This window comes from Danio rerio, chromosome 9, assembly GCF_049306965.1.
Source record: "Danio rerio strain Tuebingen ecotype United States chromosome 9, GRCz12tu, whole genome shotgun sequence".
Taxonomy (NCBI): Eukaryota; Metazoa; Chordata; class Actinopteri; order Cypriniformes; family Danionidae; genus Danio; species Danio rerio.
In genome coordinates, this window is record NC_133184.1 from 28,227,804 (window position 1) to 28,245,684 (window position 17,881).

Genomic DNA, 17,881 nt, shown 5'->3' on the forward strand with positions numbered 1-17,881 from the left:
TTTTATATCATTATCTCTGAGCCATAATTTTTAATTTCACTTTATACCTCAACATATAAAAGTATAAAAAGCTGTAATAATATATACATATTTGACATGACATACCTTTTTAAATAAGAAAATGGGTAACACTTTATTTTGATGGTCCATTTCAGTTTTAATAGACTATCTGCTTAATATCTGTTGATATGCTCCTTTAACAGACATTTGACTAATTATAAGAAACTTTGCAAGTACATGTCAACGTACACTAACCCTAACCCCAACCTAACAGTCTACTTATAGTCTAATGAGAATTAGTTGACTAGTAGATGCAATGAAACTTAAATTCAACAAATGGCCCATCAAAATAAAATCTGACCAAAAAATTTATTTTTGGGAGAGGGAAAATCTTTCAGATGCTATTTGGATGCTTTGCTTTGAAACAGCTCACACCATATCCCTCATATATACCTCTCCTTCTTTCTTAATGCTGTTCTCTGTTCTCTACCTGTGTTTTGGCTTCTGAATGTGTGTGAGTGTGTGTGTGTGTTTGAGAGAAGGGGCCTTAAGCTGCACAATTCACAAGATGCCAAAAGGAGTTGAAAAAAGTTGTCTGTGCGGGGAGAGAGAGATGATGCTGCCTATATAGAAAGAGCGGTGCAAGAATAGAGGGATGAGTTCATCTCCAGGTCTGTATAAAGGATGATGTCTGCTCGAGCTCTAGACGGCCAAAGTAAATGACAACACAAGGGAACCAGGAAGAGCCAGAGCTGTCAATCACACACATGTAAGCTGGTTCAGAAAGCATTGTGCAAGCTTTATGTGTGTGTGTGGACACTCAGCTGCAGTATCAGTTTGTGGACTAACAGGGATTAGCACCACTGAGCCGTCAGGGGAGTCACATAGCTATTAGTATCTGTATCCACCTTCCCCTATCTCTCGCCGTCTCTCTTTTTGCCTCTCTCTCTGCCACTTGAAACACTTCTTTCCGCAACTCACAGACTCTTCACCATCTTTTTTTCCTGCCTCCTTTCTTTGTCTGAGCTTCTTTACCTTTCCTCTGAACTGCTTTTCAGAAAGGTGTGTGAAAAGATCTGTGACAAATCCCCTCATCCAGACAGTCTGTCTGAAGCCTCATGTGCCACCAGGAATATTCATTTCTATCAGCAGACAGCAATCTCTACAGACATGTATCATAATTGAAATGCAATCCTCTGACTTTGAGGAATAACCACTTCTCTCGTATGAAGTGTTTTTATTTTATGTTTGGTCATTCTATTAAATTTAGAGATATAAATCATTATAGAAAAGAGTTGTACATTAAATTGGTTATTTGTACCTATATGGGCTTTATATGGAATTAATAAATATACTTAAGGATATACAATATGGAATTATATACCTAATAAATAGGCCAGTTGGCATTTCTCTGTGGAGTTTGCATGTTTTTCCAGTGTTCGCGTGGGTTTTCCTCTGGATGCTTCGGTTTCACCCACAGTCCAAAGACATGTACTATATGTGAATTGGATGAACTAAATTGTACATAGTGTGTGAGTGCATGTGTGAATGTTAGAGTGTATGGGTGTTTTCCAGTACTGAGTTGCAGCTGGAAGGGCATCTACTGCGTAAAACATATGCCGAAATAGTTGGTGGTTTATTCCGCTGTGGCGATCCCTAAAAAAAATAAGTCGAAGGAAAATGAATGGATGACTTTGAGTTTCATCTGAAGTCAGCAATATGGACGTCACTCCTGTAGTCTTGTGTTAGTTGTGATAGCCACTAAATACACTATAAATGTGATGAAAATTAACCAGCTAAAAATATGATTAGCATTTTGAATTTAATTTTAGTTATGTTGGATTATTGTTCATAACATATTAGTGTTGTCATTGTAACTTGGATGCACACAGCATTGTCTCTGCATTTATGTATGTGGTTGGGTGGAGTCACTATTAGATCACATTGCATGTACATGTAGTTAAATAAGTAGGTGGTGGCAACTAAATGAATTCATGAATAAGTAATGTACATTAAACCAAATCATCCACATGCATTCTGAAAGTATACAAGTAATTACTTTTGAGTAAAACATTGAATCACTAGATAATTTCACTCATACCAAAACGCTGACTTATTTAGGTAGCCCATGAAACAATAGGTGCAACCCAAATCACATACTTGCAGGGATGTCCAAACTCGGTCCTGGAGGGCTGGTGTCCTGGAGATTTTAGCTTCACACACCTGAACCAGCTAATCAAGCTCTTGATTTGCTGGATACAAACTTCCTGGCAAGTGTGTTGAAGCAAGTTGGAGCTAAATTTGTCTGGACATCGGCCCTCCAGGAGGACCGAGTTTGGACACCCCTGAAGTAGTTTGTTCACACTGAAAACGCTAAAAGAATAAATGCACTTTAATTACCAGCATGATGCACTTATTCAACAGTAAAACTAACAAAAAAGTAAGTGTTGGACACTTAACGGCACTTTGCTTACATAGCGGAAGGGGCAGAGCTTTCGGGCACTGATGTTGGATTACATTTTAAATATTGGAATGTGAAAGCAAAATTCTCCTACAAGAGTGATTATACTGCCTCCCCATGGTAAATGCTCTTATACTCATGGCAGTTATTATTTGGTAGTTTGGTCATTTATTTCACAAATATGGCAAATGTCAAATGGTTTGAATTTCCGCTTGGTAAAACAAACATTAGCGTTCCATTTAGGACGACACTACATGCATATGCTATACTGTTGAGAGTGTAAATGCATAAGTGCATAGTGTATAGTATGCCATTCGGTATGCAGCTAGTGTCTTTATGAGTGAGTCACTGAATCGTTGATTCAACAGATTTAATCAACAACACTGAATCAATCAGGGAAGAAACATCTGCATCTGTTGGTCAGTGTTCTGTGGCTTGCATAGAAATACTGTTGACAGGGCAAAAAATAGGTTAAAATGGGAGTCACTTATTATTAACTGCTTGTTTAACTGCAGACATAGCAGAGACTTGGAGAAATCTATTGACAGTAGCAACGACAGATTATCCAAAGAAGTTTGTGGTAATATTATATGAAACATCGCACAAACAAGTAACAAATGCAATAAAAAGATTTATATTATCTCCCCTATGCTGCTGGCTAATTCAGATTTATCTTTAGAACATGACTTGTTCTCGTGCCAAGACTCCAGTCATCCATTCCTTTCTGTCAGACTCCGATTCAAAGAAACAAACAGCCTGAAACCCGGCGTGAACTTGAAACACTCTTATCTTTCATCAGGCCATATCTCTAGCCAAACGTTTGTTTGCACAGCCATGACTTCTGTTTTTCAGGGTTTATTTAATGCAGAAAGAGTTTCAACTCTTTGTGTTCTTTATTTTAGGGCAAGCGTGTATTTGGTTTGTTTATTTTTTATGGCTTTAACCTATTAAGATTTATTGATTCATTTCTTTTATACTTCACATGGGGAAGGCATGCTTTTTTTGTATGTGAACAATTACCTAACAGATGAGTTCACTCAAAAATGAAAACTTTGTCACCATTTGCTAACTCCCACATAATTTCACACTCGTGATTTTCTTTTTTTTTTTTTCAGTGAGCACAGTCAGAACTTTAATTTTTGAGCAAACTATCCCATTGCGATTTTGTCATTAGTCTGAAAGTAAAATGTAGAAATCTATGATCACTAGTGAAATTTAGTAGGCTAATGTTATGTGAAGTGGTACACTGACTAAGGAGTGCGGATCCAAACGCAGGTTTAATAAGAATGGTCAGGCAAGCAACGGTCACAATAAGGAGCAAACAGATGTATGCAGGCAAATCCAGAGTCATAGACAAATAACAGGCAAGTGGTAAGAAAGTAGGCAGCAGACAGGAGTAAAACAAGGCTAGGATCTAACACGGCAGGACAAAACAAGGAAAACCCATCATGAAGACAGGACTTGTAGTTCATATGAGACAGGGTTGTAGTCCATGTAAATATGAATGCTCTCCAACGATCCAAGGATAGATCGTTGGTGATCATGACAGCTAAATTACACTGCATTACAAAACCGATAAAAATGCACTTATTATTATTAATTATTTTAATTTAGTGATAGATAAATGTTAATAATCATTATCTAATGCAACATCTTTGCGAAATTGTTTATCATTTTAATAATATATTTCAAAATGATGTTTTTTTTCGTTTTCCACATCTTCCTTTTGTGTTTGTCCGTCCTGCTGTATCACTTTTTAAAATGTAAAATGTAACATTTATGCAAGCCAATTATTCTTTTTTGAATAATTAAATGACTTTTCCTCCTTTTTTAAAATAAATATGAAGCTTTCAGGTTGACACGGTTCTCAGTGGTTAGCACTGTTGCTTCACAGTAAGAAGATCGCTAGTTAGGGTAATCAGTTGGCATTTCTGTGTGAAGTATTCATGTTCTCCCTGTGTTTGCGTGGGTTTCCTCCGGGAGTTCCGGTTTCCCCCACAGTCCAAAGACATGCACTATTCGTGAATTGAATACATTTAATAGGCTGGAGTGTACTGTATGTGTGTGAATGAGGGTGTATGAATGTTTTCCAGTAACTCTGTAAAATAAATGAATGAATGTAGCTTTACAAATTTGGCTTGTTTTTATAAATTATACTGCACATTCAAACCAATACATTTAAATTACATTCTTTCAGTGCTATTAATACTAGCCTATCTCAAATTAAGTGTTCTTAAAATTTTCATAAAACTGTATATTTTCATAGTGTATGTATCTCATTTGTCATCTGTTTTTCATTAATTGGAATGCAGAAATATGAATCTGGTAAGCGTCAAAACATTGTTCCATTCACTAAATTTAATAATTAGTCTAATATATTATGACTATTTTATATGAAAAAACACAAACCCCCAGCTTATGATTTAAAAAATTCTATAATTTTTTTAAACATTATGAGGGTTTAAAAGTAATGTAATGTACCTTGGCCCAAGACTGTGATTTATGCATAAATGAGAGCCTGCACACATAAATGTGTGCATGTGTGTGGTAAGAATTTCTGCCACCTCAGAACAGCTGCCTCAGCCTTCAGCAAGACTACTTCAAACACATCATTCCCAATCTAGTCGAGAGCAAGTGAAAATAATCGGAAGGAAGTGCGATGATGAGGCAGAATAAAAAAAGAAGCTTTTTTTCTCCCCCTTTTTTTTTTGCTTGTTTGTGAGCTTCACTCATTCAATCATGTGCAATTTGCCAGGGTAATTGAGGTGGGGCGAATAGGAAAGAGTTAAGCAATTAAGAGTTCACGGGTCGCAGCTGTGTTCTGACACGCCATCATTAGTTTTCTGACGATCTGCTTTTTTTTGTTTCCTCCCTCAGGTTTTCTCAGGCCAGGAGAGAGTTTCAGATTAGAACATCTGGAGTTTCATGTTGAAACGGCATCACTTTCCCACCGAGACCCGAGTGAAGCCATTAAGGCCAATGAAGACAGAAGAGCAAGTTTGACTGCGCCGACACACGCCGTGTTTCGGTAGGCTCTTTAATCACCGCTTATCTGCAGGAGCACAGCTAAACACCTTCCTCTCCCTCCTGTCCAAATCTACATCACTCCCTCAAACCCCAGCCCTTCATCTCTCTCTCTCTCTCTCTCTCTCTCTCTCTTTTTCTAAAATGCCATTGTTTTCAGTTGTACTTTGTTTCCTCTCTCTTTTCCCCAAGTTTGAGAAAACAGTCTGTGCCGCTGATATGTGTGCCAGCTATGACAAAAGCACTGCTGAGGAATGTGCCGTGTGTCTATATGATAGAACGCTGGGTAAATATAGCTGTCGTTTTCATATGGGTCTGTTTCTGCACCATTGTTTTCGCTGACAGAATGAAAACACAAGTCCTAAACAGATGCAGAAGAATACGATACGTTGTGCATGCGTTCAGTCATCAATTTTCTTTCTGTGTGTGTTTTGTCTACTGCTTTAATGAACATTACAATGCATACTTTTATATTCTCAAAGTCAGGTCTTTCTTTTTGTCTTTTTTCCAAGGACAATTACTGTTGTTCCTTTTCTGTATAAACTCTTCAGTAGATTTTCTCCATTCTGAAAAGAAAAAATATAGAATCTTTGCTTTTTTTCAGTGAAAGTCAGAGGGGTTCAAAATAGTAAGCTTGCCTTATGTATCGGTGTCCATATTGATGATGGCCAATGCTTCTTTTTAACGTTATTGGCCCAATAGGAAAACTATCAGTTCAATTTACTTCTGTTGACTTCAGATGTCTGCAACTGGACATGAGAGTTTGGTGTCTTTTACATGGTGTGACATATCAAACAAACATACACACACTTTGTAGGTGTTATTTTTATCTAATTATTATTATTATTATTATTATTATTATTATTTTGCTAGATGGAAGAAAAGATTTTTGTGAAATGTATGAATGGTTCACTGTATAAAAATAGTAAATTAGATTTACAATTTTGATCAAAATGGTTATTATGGTATGCCTCATGGCAAGAAGATTGCTGGTTCAAATCCAGGGGTCTATTCATTTTACCTCCCCTAAATGATTTAAGATGATTTGGCAAATCTTGGATCTTTTAATCTTGATAACTGATCTCTGGCTAATTTTGTTCTTCAAACAAGTTTGCAAATCAGAATAAAATGTCTGGATGAATTGATCTGGGATTGCTGTATGTGTTGTGAAGGACTGATCTATCGATTCTGGAAATCATGATCAGCAATGCAATGATTGGCTGACAGCACAGCAGCATAATGGCATCACTTAATTAATATTAATTTATTCATGTGAGCACAATTATATGAAATTCGTAGTTGTTGGTTTAATAAATAGTTGTTGTTGTTGTAAATTCGTAGTTGTTGGTTTAATAAATATGATGCAATAACTTTCCACATTTGTTGGGAGCTGCAGGCTTTACACTTTTGTGTGTTAAGAGTATGTGGAAATTTATTTAGTTTAACATTTTTTATCAGATTTTCTTTATTATAGTAGCAGTAGCCTAGACCCATTCAAGTTTCTTAATCTGTGTAAGGATTTTTAATTATTATTGCATAAAAAAGCCATTTTGATATTGGTAAAGACGTCTGCAACTTTTGCAAAGTGTCAAATCACTGGCATATAAGCTGTCAAAATGTGCATGACTGAATAAATTATTATTTCTTTACAAACAAACAAACAATCAATCAAAAAAACAAAAAAAAAAAAAAAAAAACAGTTGATTATTGTGCCTGTCCATTATCTTATACAAATTGTAAAGCTGGGTGTGTACCTTAAAATAGTACTCATTATCTAAAAAGTCCATAATAATAAATGTTCTCTTTATCCCATTAGGGAGAACCATCCTGTTTTTGTACTAGATTGCAATATATATACATTAACATACATTAACATTAACATAGATTTAAGTAATTATTTAATATTAAATATTATTAGTTATTACAAATTGTAAATTTATATATACATTTCCCAAGTGTACATAAGCTAAAGTTTACTACTGTAAGAAAATATCAGTAATCGATACATGCTTTCAGTATTACTTTTGCTTCAGAAGACCCAATCTAATACTGTTTATATGAAACCTGCTCCCGAGCAGGTTTGAGCTACCAGAACTGTTGCTATGACAAAAATTCATGGATGTGTTCCTGGATCATGTCAAATCGTCAATTACCAAATCCAGATAATTGTGTCAACCACTTATGAAGAACGGACCACTGGCTGGACTAGGAGGAAAGAAAAGAAAAGAAAGATGATCTTTGCAGCCACTATGTTTTCTGTAGTTTTGTAGGTTTGATGATAATATTTTCACTATGTTCAGATGTCTTCCATGATTGATAGATAGATAGATAGATAGATAGATAGATAGACAGACAGACAGACGGACGGACGGACGGACGGACGGACGGACGGACGGACGGACGGACGGACGGACGGACGGACGGATGGATGGATGGATATATTTGTTTTAAATCAACTTGGAAAAACCTATATCAACTTACATAATTATCAACCTATATATTATCTATAGGTGTCTGCTTTCAAAAATTAGCAAACATAATAATTGGGATGAATTATTTAAAATAAAATAAATGACTTGCATTTAGATTACAGAGGTAACTATTTTCGTCACTATTTTTCTCATCATGAATCATTTCCCATTGTTCCGGAGTTGTCATTAAGAGGGCAGTGTCGTGTGGGTCTGGGTTACCACCCTGTGATTTCTGTCTAGATCTCTATCTCGGTGGAGTTCGGTGCATATGTGATGTTCTCATCGACTACATCACACATGGTATTTCCTGTTGACATTAGATCAAGCAGAGGGCTGGGAACAGAGGAAGCAGACTAATTGATGGATCGATTGCTTATCAACACTGCAAATCACTGAAATTGGTATTAAGCCTTTCCTCTTAACAAGCAACTCCCTGCACAGTTAGAGAAGTTCACTCAAATATAAAAATGCTGTCATTATTTACTCACCCCCAATTCTAAACCCTTGTGCTTTTAAATAACTGCAATCGACTGGATTGATTGATTGATTGATTGATTGATTGATTGATTGGTGACACAGTGGCTCAGTAGTTAGCACTGTCACTTCACAGCAAGAAGGTCTCTAGTTTGAGTCCTGGCTGGGACAGTTGGCATTTCTGTGTAGAGTTTACATGTTTTCCCTGTGTTTGCGTGGGTTTCCTCTGATTTCCTCCACAGTCCAAAGACATGCGCTATAAGTGAATTGAATAAACTAAATTGATTGTGGTGTATGTGTGAGTGAGTGTTTTTGGATGTTTCCCAGTACTGGGTTGCAGCTGGAAGGACATCCTCTGTGTAAAACATATGCTGGATAAGTTGGCGGTTCATTCTGCTGTGGCAACCCCTGATGAATAAAGAGGCCAAGCTAAAGAAAAATGAATGATTGATTGGTTTATTGGAAACCCCCCAACCAACCAAACTGTAAATAGACACATGGTTTCAGAAGACGCAGGCATTATTTATGACAGAAATTTATTTTTGATTATGTTTGTATTAACTTTTTATGTGTTTTGTTTAATATACATTTGATGTAGTAAACGTCATATGATCTCTTGATCATTTTCTTTTTGTCCACAATTAAAACACAAAACATCCCAGTGCAGAAATAATTTACTCCCTATCTATGTACAGTACACTATTGAGCATTTCTGATGTAAATTCTGTTTACTGTTCAATTATTACAGTACATATCATGGCTCATTTAGGCTGTACTGATATAATTTAATCGGTGGTGGTCCAGAACCACTTCCTGTAAAACTGTTTTCGGTCAAATTCGATTAGACTTGACTGGCACACACTTGCATTAGCTCTGTCATAAATGTCACTTCTCATAGAATGTGGCTGTGGTGTTTGGCATATTATTTGTGAGAGATGAGTTTAATAAGAACAACAAATGTTCCTATCTTTGTACGAATGCTGCAAATCGTGGTTGTAACCATAAACAAAAAACAAAAACCAAAGATCAGTGTTATTAAAATGTATATATACATTTCATATTATTTACTACAAAATTATGTACTTTCTTATTCAGTGCATCACTTAATTATCGATAATTATTATTTATTTATTTTTTTTAAGCATGCACCTAATTGATTTAATGGCAACAACACCAATTCAATACTAACACTTATTTAATACTAACTAGGATTTTTTTCTTCAGCTTATAACTGCATCAGGCGTTTTTTATTTATTTATTTATTTATTTATTTATTTATTTATTTTTATACAGATTTGAAATGCTAGTATAACAGTTTAATGTCAACAGTCATTAGAGTATTAAGCTATGCTTAAAATCTGCCAACGCTTTGCTAGCTCTTTTTTGACAGACTCCTAGCAGACATTAGTAGTAGTCTATTAGTAACTCAGCAAGACAAGTTATTCTACTAATTCTTCAGACTGACAGTAGAGGGACCACTAAGAGACCATCCAACATGTAATGCAACCAGTTGTACAGTTTGTGTGGTTCAGCATCATGATTTGGTTCTGCTTCCACATTTGGCCTAGTCTTGAGAGGGATTTGAATAGGCCATTCTGGAATGGGAAGTGGGCACACTAACAAGGACACTAAAGGCCACAGCATCTCGCACCTGTTACAAGTGCACTTCTTCAGATTAGAGGAATAAGTTATACTTTCACAAAAAAAAAAAAAAAAAAATCAAAAGTATGTCTGATAATATTTATTTCTTCTGGAGAAAGTCTCTTTTGTTTTATTTAATCTACAATAAAAGCTTAAAAATGTTTAAACACTTTTAAGAACAAAATTATTAGCCCCTATTTTTTTCAGATATAACACGAAGTTTTGCAAAAAAAAAAAAAAAAATATTTAAAGTACAGCTGAATAAATATGAATAACACTGAATAAATTCATGTCCTTGACTTACAGCAGCTGTCAGAGTGAAAAGGAGCTGTAGAGGCCATGAGAGCAACCTCTGCTTGTCAATGTTGCAAGATTTAGTCATTATAAGTTTTTAAACTTGTTTTAAAAACTAACACTTTAACATTAATAAAGTAATTTGATCATTAATAAACTAAAAAGAGCAAACTTGGAGTTTATATGCAAAATAGATTATTTGATATTACTTATTTTCGATACATTTTCCAGTAATTGCATTTTTTTAAATATCTGGCAACACTGCATTGACAGCACTTACTGAAAGGTGGTGTACACACGTGTGTGGTTTATGTATAAACTAAGTTCGAGAGGAGCACGTGCTTATGATTAAACATGGCTGGTCCAGCATTAGCTAATAGGACGATCCACCAATCAGTCACTTTCTTACTCATTATAAATAACCAGAATTTCTTACTTCAGTATCTTTGTTTTGAAGAACCTCTTCTCCCATTCCTACTCCTTCTTCCTTTCTAGACAGGGCGGCATAGAGGCCCAGTGGTTAGCAACGTTTGTCTCACAGCAAGAACATCATTGATTTATAAGAAGTTTCTGTATGGAGTTCACATGTCTCCACCTTGCTCGTGTAGGTTCCCCCAGGTTCCCCGCTTTTTTCCTGCAGTCCAAAGAGATGTGACAGATGAATTGAACAAACCATATTGGCACTATAAGCAAGCTCTTTCATATTTGTTACTCATAACAGGGGAATTCTCGAGATTCACTCGAGCTCGAACTCCCTTTTCACCCTTCAAAAGAGAGGGACCCCCGGGCTCGAGGAACTTTTGAGCTCTGGGCTTTCTCCCGGGACAGCATGCCAAATATGCTTTATTATCAATCATCAGCTAAGGGTGAACTCTTAAAAAGGTATCATTTATACAGTCCACTAAATAATGAAAATTACTACAGAAAAAAAATATTTGTTGCAAAAATGTATTATAAATTGTATTGTAAACCAAATGTAAACATATTACAATTATATCCCATGAAATGTCAATTAAACAAGCTTTTTTCAATAGAAACAAAACTATAATAAGGCTAATAATCTCTAAATATCTGACATTTAGTTGCAAAATGTCTTGAGACCCATCAAATAACTTGCAAACAAATGTAAATAATAATAATAATTATAACAATAAATGGATAAACATTATTTTTTTCATCCAGGAAAAGTCTGTTGACCAATAGTATGTTTGTGCTGCACCGAATGTAGCTCGGCTTTTCCTCCACTCTACTGTTTATTTAGTCTTTGTTTTCTTCTGTCATTCCTCCTTTCTTTCTCTGTCTTGGCAGTGACAGAGGACAGGAAAGCAGAATTAACCTTGTCTGGCCAAAGCCATCCTTTCCTCTCCTTCCTCTTGTAGCTCATAAAGGTATAACCTGGCCAGTCCAGAGGGCAGGAGACACAGAGGGAGAGGGAAAGAGACACGGCTGAGGGCAGGAGAGCGGGTAAATAAACAACAAACTACAAACCCCACTGAGCATTGATACCCAGCTCTCTCCTCACATCAACCCTTCAAACACCAGCTGCCGGACCTGAACCTCGAACCCTTACAAATGTTTAGATTACCGAATGACCCGCTGAAGGAGTGTTTCACCGTTAAGTGCCACAGTATTCTACTCTCCGGCAGAAAGCAAATTCTATACCTGTTTTGGCATAAAGGTTTCAGTGTACATGTACAGTACGGCGACAACAAAGAGCTCCTTGTGTCTGAAGCCAATGCGCACACACTTACAAGAAAAGAAAAGATGAAAAGAGAGGGAAAAAGTCCAACATCGCCTAGATGGAGTCAGTCAATGGAGCCGTCAAGTTATCAGTTAACTCCAGTGGCATGTAGTCAGCGGAGCAGAGCCGGAGAGAAAGAGGCAAGGAGAGGGGAAGAAAGGCCTGAAACAGGACACTGGTTTAGGGTGTGACGGCTGAGTTGAGCTCTTATCAGCACTTCTCTCTCAATTACACCGCTAACGCTACTCTCTCGCTCTCTTTATTTCAATCTCTCCATTATTCCACTTATCTGTGTTGCTTTCTTACCTAGTGCCTTTGCAAAAGGGCAAATTACGTGAAAGGGGAGACAGCATTTGAACAGATCCCAAACTGTGAGCTCAATGAGAGGGTTAGCATGTGGGTGTGTGTGAGAGACAGAGTTTGGGTGAAGAGTTTGGGTGTTTTACCAATGGTACTTGTATTTACTTTTGTATTTAATATTTCATAAACATATTAATCAAATTATTTTCTGCTAATCTAATATGCTGATTTTGGTTCTTCTTATTGTGTTACAATAAGATTTGCTTTGCTTAAGATTTGTGTCGAAATTCATTCATTCATATTTTTTTTTTCTTGGCTTAGTCCCTTTATTAATCTGGGGTCACCACAGCGGAATGAACCACCAACTAATCCAGCATATGTTTTACACAGCGGATGCCCTTCCAGCCGCAACCCATCATCACTCATACACTCTCATTCACACACATACACTACAGACATTTTAGTTTACCAATTAACCTGTACCGCATGTCTTTGGACTTGTAGGGGAAACCGGAGCACCCGGAGGAAACCCACGTGAACAAAAGCAAACTCCACACAGAAATGCCAACAGCCAGGGCTCGAACCAGCAACCTTCATGCCGTGAGGCGATAGTGCTACTTACTGCATCACCGTGCTGCCCTCAATCAGCATTACTGGAGATTTAATTTCAGTAACAGATTTTGAACCCATTCTCCATCCTAATAGACAGACATATTTGAAAATATTTGCAATGTTACAAAAGATTTGAAACTTTAATTAGTAAGTGCAAGCCCTCTTTTTTTTTTTTTACATACAATCTATGAAATATTGGCAAACATATCAATAAATCTGAATTAAAACATTGTAAATGTGGCTTACTTCTGTGTCTGGTGTGAAGTGATGCCATGCTGCTTTTCAGTGTAGGGGATTTTTTCAAATTACATCATGCCGAGCTTTACTGCCATTTGATTGGATGAGAATCATCCACTCTCAAGGTCATGGACTACAGGCTTTTAATTAGATGAAATGCTTAGGAACCACAAAAAATTGGCTGACATATGATGTCCATTGCAATAGACACAGGGTCCGAAAGGGTTGATAAATCTTTGCCAAATAAAAGTTATTTATTTAACTTTTATTTTGGCCTATTTATTTATATTATTATATGATATGTATGCATACATGTATGTAATGCAATTACATTGTGACTCAAGCTGATATCTAATTCTTACATTTTTCTTTTAACACTGGATATTTCATTTCTACTTTCTGTTTATGAACATGTAACCAGTCACTACATCACAGTTAGCTCATCTTTACTCATTAAAACCATGTTAAAGCTTACTATATTATTGTGGCATAGGCTTTGCATAGGATTCAGTTGGCTTTTTTGTGGTCCTGTTCCTTTGTCCTTCCTCTGAAGCTAAAAAGTGAAGCTGCACATGTGAATTGACTTCCCTGCATGATGACAGATCGTTCATTTTTGTCAACTCTTTTTCCCGATTTCTTTACGATCACAACTGACTGATGTGTTTTCATTTGCTAAGAGAAACTGACAACAACACTAGAACGCATGGTTGTAGAAAGCTGGCGATGGATTATGGCTCTTCACAATGAATATTCACTGAGTTCACACTCGCACTCACACCTGTGTGAACTCGGCCAGCTGGTTTGGTGCTGCAGGAATAGAACATGAGACATTGTGGAGTAGCAATTTTAACACTTTCCAAATGCTTTTAAGAAGATGACACCTGCTGAAGAACCGTGCAGCTGGACGCTCTTTGAAATGCAGGTGAAAAAATCCAGCAGCCCAACACCTCTATTCTCAGTCTCGTTTTGAAGAGTGCGAACGCTTTTCTATATTCCTCCATCTTTTATAAGACTGAAAATGTGTGTATATTGCACTTATCACTTTGAAATTCTAGGGAGTCATTTCTTTTTCTCTCTCTCTTCGGGTTCTGAGGCTGAAGTTGTTTTTCAGCTGTCAGTGGTGTTCTTTCATTTGGTTTTTAAATATTAAATTGTAAAGTTTTCTGAATTCTGAATGGTATACATTATTTATATTTCAGAATTGTTTATTTATGAGGCTAATTATCATCTGTTGTTGTGCTTAAGGGCATTTTTATCAGTAACTCTATAACAAGCACACACTATGAATCATTAAGCATTAGTAAGTAGTTAATTCATTATCTGTTAAGCATTAACTCTAAATTAGTAAATATTAGTAAGCAGTTTATAGATACAGGTAGAAATGCTGTATTCTTGATTCAAAAGCACCTTTATAATGCACTTAATAATTGCATTTTTTTTATACTTTATTACTTATTAACTGTCCATTGCTAAATTAAGTATTACATTATTTACAAACTATTTGTATTTAAGAGTAGTTTATTGGCTTTTAGAATCATTGACAATGATTAAATTATTAATAAATTATTTCAACATATTTAACAAATTAAATCAACATTTATGTATTTTATTATTCAGGCGTTTAGTAATGGTTGCTATGTATGTTATTAAATGCTTTATTAACACATCTTTGTGCAGTTTTGAGACCTAATCTAAAGTGAAGACTATTTATGCTTTGCAAATCCCTTATAAATCCGTTATAAAAGACTTGGCATCAAACGAACAATAAATTTTTTCAATCTTATTTAGGAAGTCTGGAAACTTTAAACCGCTGAATAACAGCAGTGATCAAAATACAATTAGAAATAAATACAATTAAATAAAATTGGATAAAACAACAACAACAAAATAATTTAACAATTACAAATTTTGATACATTTCAAAGTAATTTAGCAAAATTCAAACTGTACAGTAATTTTATCTTAGTTAAGATTGCAAAGATTTGTTTTTCATTTGCTCTAGTTTCATTCAATTGAACAGAAATTAATGAAGCCATTTATTTTCTTTTTTTCCTCGTTTAGAATATAACTGAGCATATGAATGTCATTTATAAGGGATTTCTAAAGCATAAATAGTCCTCACTAGATTAGGTCACACAACTGGATGAAGTTGACTTAATAAAGCATTCCTTAACATACATATTAACTAATGCCTAAGTAATAAGATTTATGAATGTTAATAGTTTGTTAATTGTTTACTTATGCATTTTGAATGATCTTAAAAACCACCAACTATTCTTAAGTAACTTGGTTGTAAATAATGTGATACTTAAGTAATGAAAAAAAAATCATTCAATCATCATCAAGTATGGAAATACAATCATTAAGCACACTGTAAATGTGCTTTTAAGTCAACAATGCAGCATTTGTAGCTGCATTTATAAACTGCTTACTAACGTCTATTAATGTAGAGTTATTACTCAACAGATTATGAATTAACTATTTGCTAATGTGTAATAGATGATTAATAGTGTGAAATTGTAATTGTTACCCATTTTTCTACTTTTAGGTGTGCAACTGAGATATATTCAAATGTGTTAATAAATAGGACTCATGTTTATCTTTGTTTTTGTTTTCTTGTAGGTTTTTATAATGAGGAAATCATAATAATAATAGTAATAATATTAATAATAATAATAATGATAATAATAATAATAATAATAATAATAATAATAATAATAATAATGAGTGCCTGTATTTGGAGAGTAAACGATTTTAACTAAGGTCCCTTGTGGAACTTGCAGAGTTGGGAAATGAAGCGTAGACCATCATTGCAATATTAATCAGCTAATTAGTTACATTGTTTTTTAGTCTGTTTTTTTATTTAGTTTACTAAAAATGTTGCACACAAATTTCTCTTCAAGGCTTGTAAAATACATTTCATATTTAGCTAAGAATTGATCACACTTGAGCATGATCACCAGCTGTTTAGGAGTTTGCCTGAATTCTGTCTACAACATCTAAGCATAACACAAGATGTAAAGTACTGAGCATTTAAATGCTTTGCAGTCTCCCTTGTAATGACCTGTATTCAGTACTTTTCTTTGTTTTCATCTTTGTTTTTATCTGAGGCATGGTGTCTGCATAGTTAGCATGACAGCGTGAACGATATTCATGTCTAAAAGCCTCTAAATGTTTTTTTACTGTGCTGGGTTTATTCTCTTTTATGCAGGCGGTGAACTATGGACAAAAAGCAGAGGTCCTTCAGGACACCCAAGTGCTTTCCAAAGGCACTTAAATGTATTGTTTACCAAGCAAATGCTTAATTACCAGGTTGAATTAATTAATTACACTTCTTCTAAAGACAACAATACCCCATCCCCTGAGTGTGTGTGTGTGTGTGTGTGTGTGTGTGTGTGTGCATGTGTTTCTGCGAATATGTGTGTGTGTAGAGTAAAGGGGGCTGGAGGTGACCCTCTCCTCCTTTCCTCTAAAAATAAACGAAAGAAGAAGAATTGCAGAACGGGACTGTGGTACGTCCAGCGGGAGAAGACAGGTTAACATCACATTAAGTGGAAAGGGCAGAGCAGTTTCTCTCTGCTTAAACTGGAAGTCCTGTGCATATCACAGAACACCCCACACATACAAATACTCATTAGCAAGAGGCTTAGAAAAATGGAGATCAGTCCGATTCTTACTGGAGTTCTCCAGGGTTTGTGTGTGTGTGTCAACCCTAGAGATCCTCGCTCTAGGAAGAGATCGATAGGACTGTGAATGTTTGCACACTTGAATTTAACACACATTTAATCAATTCAGCTATTAGGGTGAAAGATGTTAAAATGTTAAAAGTTTCTCCTGTTACGCTGTGACATGGATAGTCAGTTTTAGGTAACCCATTGGTTATTTGACATCTTGAAGTTGTGTAAATTATTTAAACACTGCCCTTTTTTTGTTTTTTGAACAGCCTGGCTTGATAACATTAGTAAGGTTAGTTTGGGGCATGGATGGCTGTTTATTCTGTAATGATGGACAGGGATGGTGGAAAGTTAATCAAATCTTGTTTGGAATGTCTGCTGCTTTTGATATGTGTGTCTCATAAGATTGACCTGTCAGATTGACAGGTGGATCAATGGAGGGGCAGCAGTAATGTGGTTAATGTTGCAGTCTATTGTTGTAAAGAGGACAAAAGGCAAAGCTTTTGATTTACTGGTCAATTTACGTTCCTACTCTCACCTATGGTCAAGAGCTTTGGGTTTCGGATACAAGTGGCCAATATGAGTTTCCTTTGGATGGTGGCAAGGCGCACCTTTATAGATAGGGTGAGGAGCTTAGAATAGAGCTGCTGCTCCTCCACAGTCAGCCGAGGTGGCTCGGGCATCTGTTTTGGATGCCTTCTAGATACCGACCTAGGGAGGTTTTTTAGGCATATCCCACCGGGAGGAGGCCTCCAGGAAGACCCAGGACACACCCGAGGGACAAAGTCTCTCGGTTGGCCAGGGAACAACTCGTGATCCCCTCCGAGGACCTTGAAGAAGTGTCTGAGGAGAGGGAACTCTGGGGTTCTGTCCTGAGATGGCTGCCCTTGCAACCCGGCCCCAGAAAAGTGGAGGAAAATGAATGAATGTTTGCAGTACTTAATAGGTTTACA

At 36.0% G+C, this 17,881-nt stretch overlaps 1 protein-coding gene across 7 annotated transcripts in view; it reads left to right on the forward strand.

The window, feature by feature from the left end:
- Positions 1-17,881, forward strand: part of LOC141376138 (uncharacterized) — a 1,104,960-nt gene that overhangs the window by 468,371 nt on the left and 618,708 nt on the right. For all 7 annotated transcript variants that reach the window (XR_012385415.1, XR_012385414.1, XR_012385418.1 and 4 more), the window contains one exon: positions 5,339-5,489. The gene's annotated coding sequence lies outside the window, so the exon portion shown is untranslated. The remainder of the gene's footprint in view (positions 1-5,338; positions 5,490-17,881) is intronic.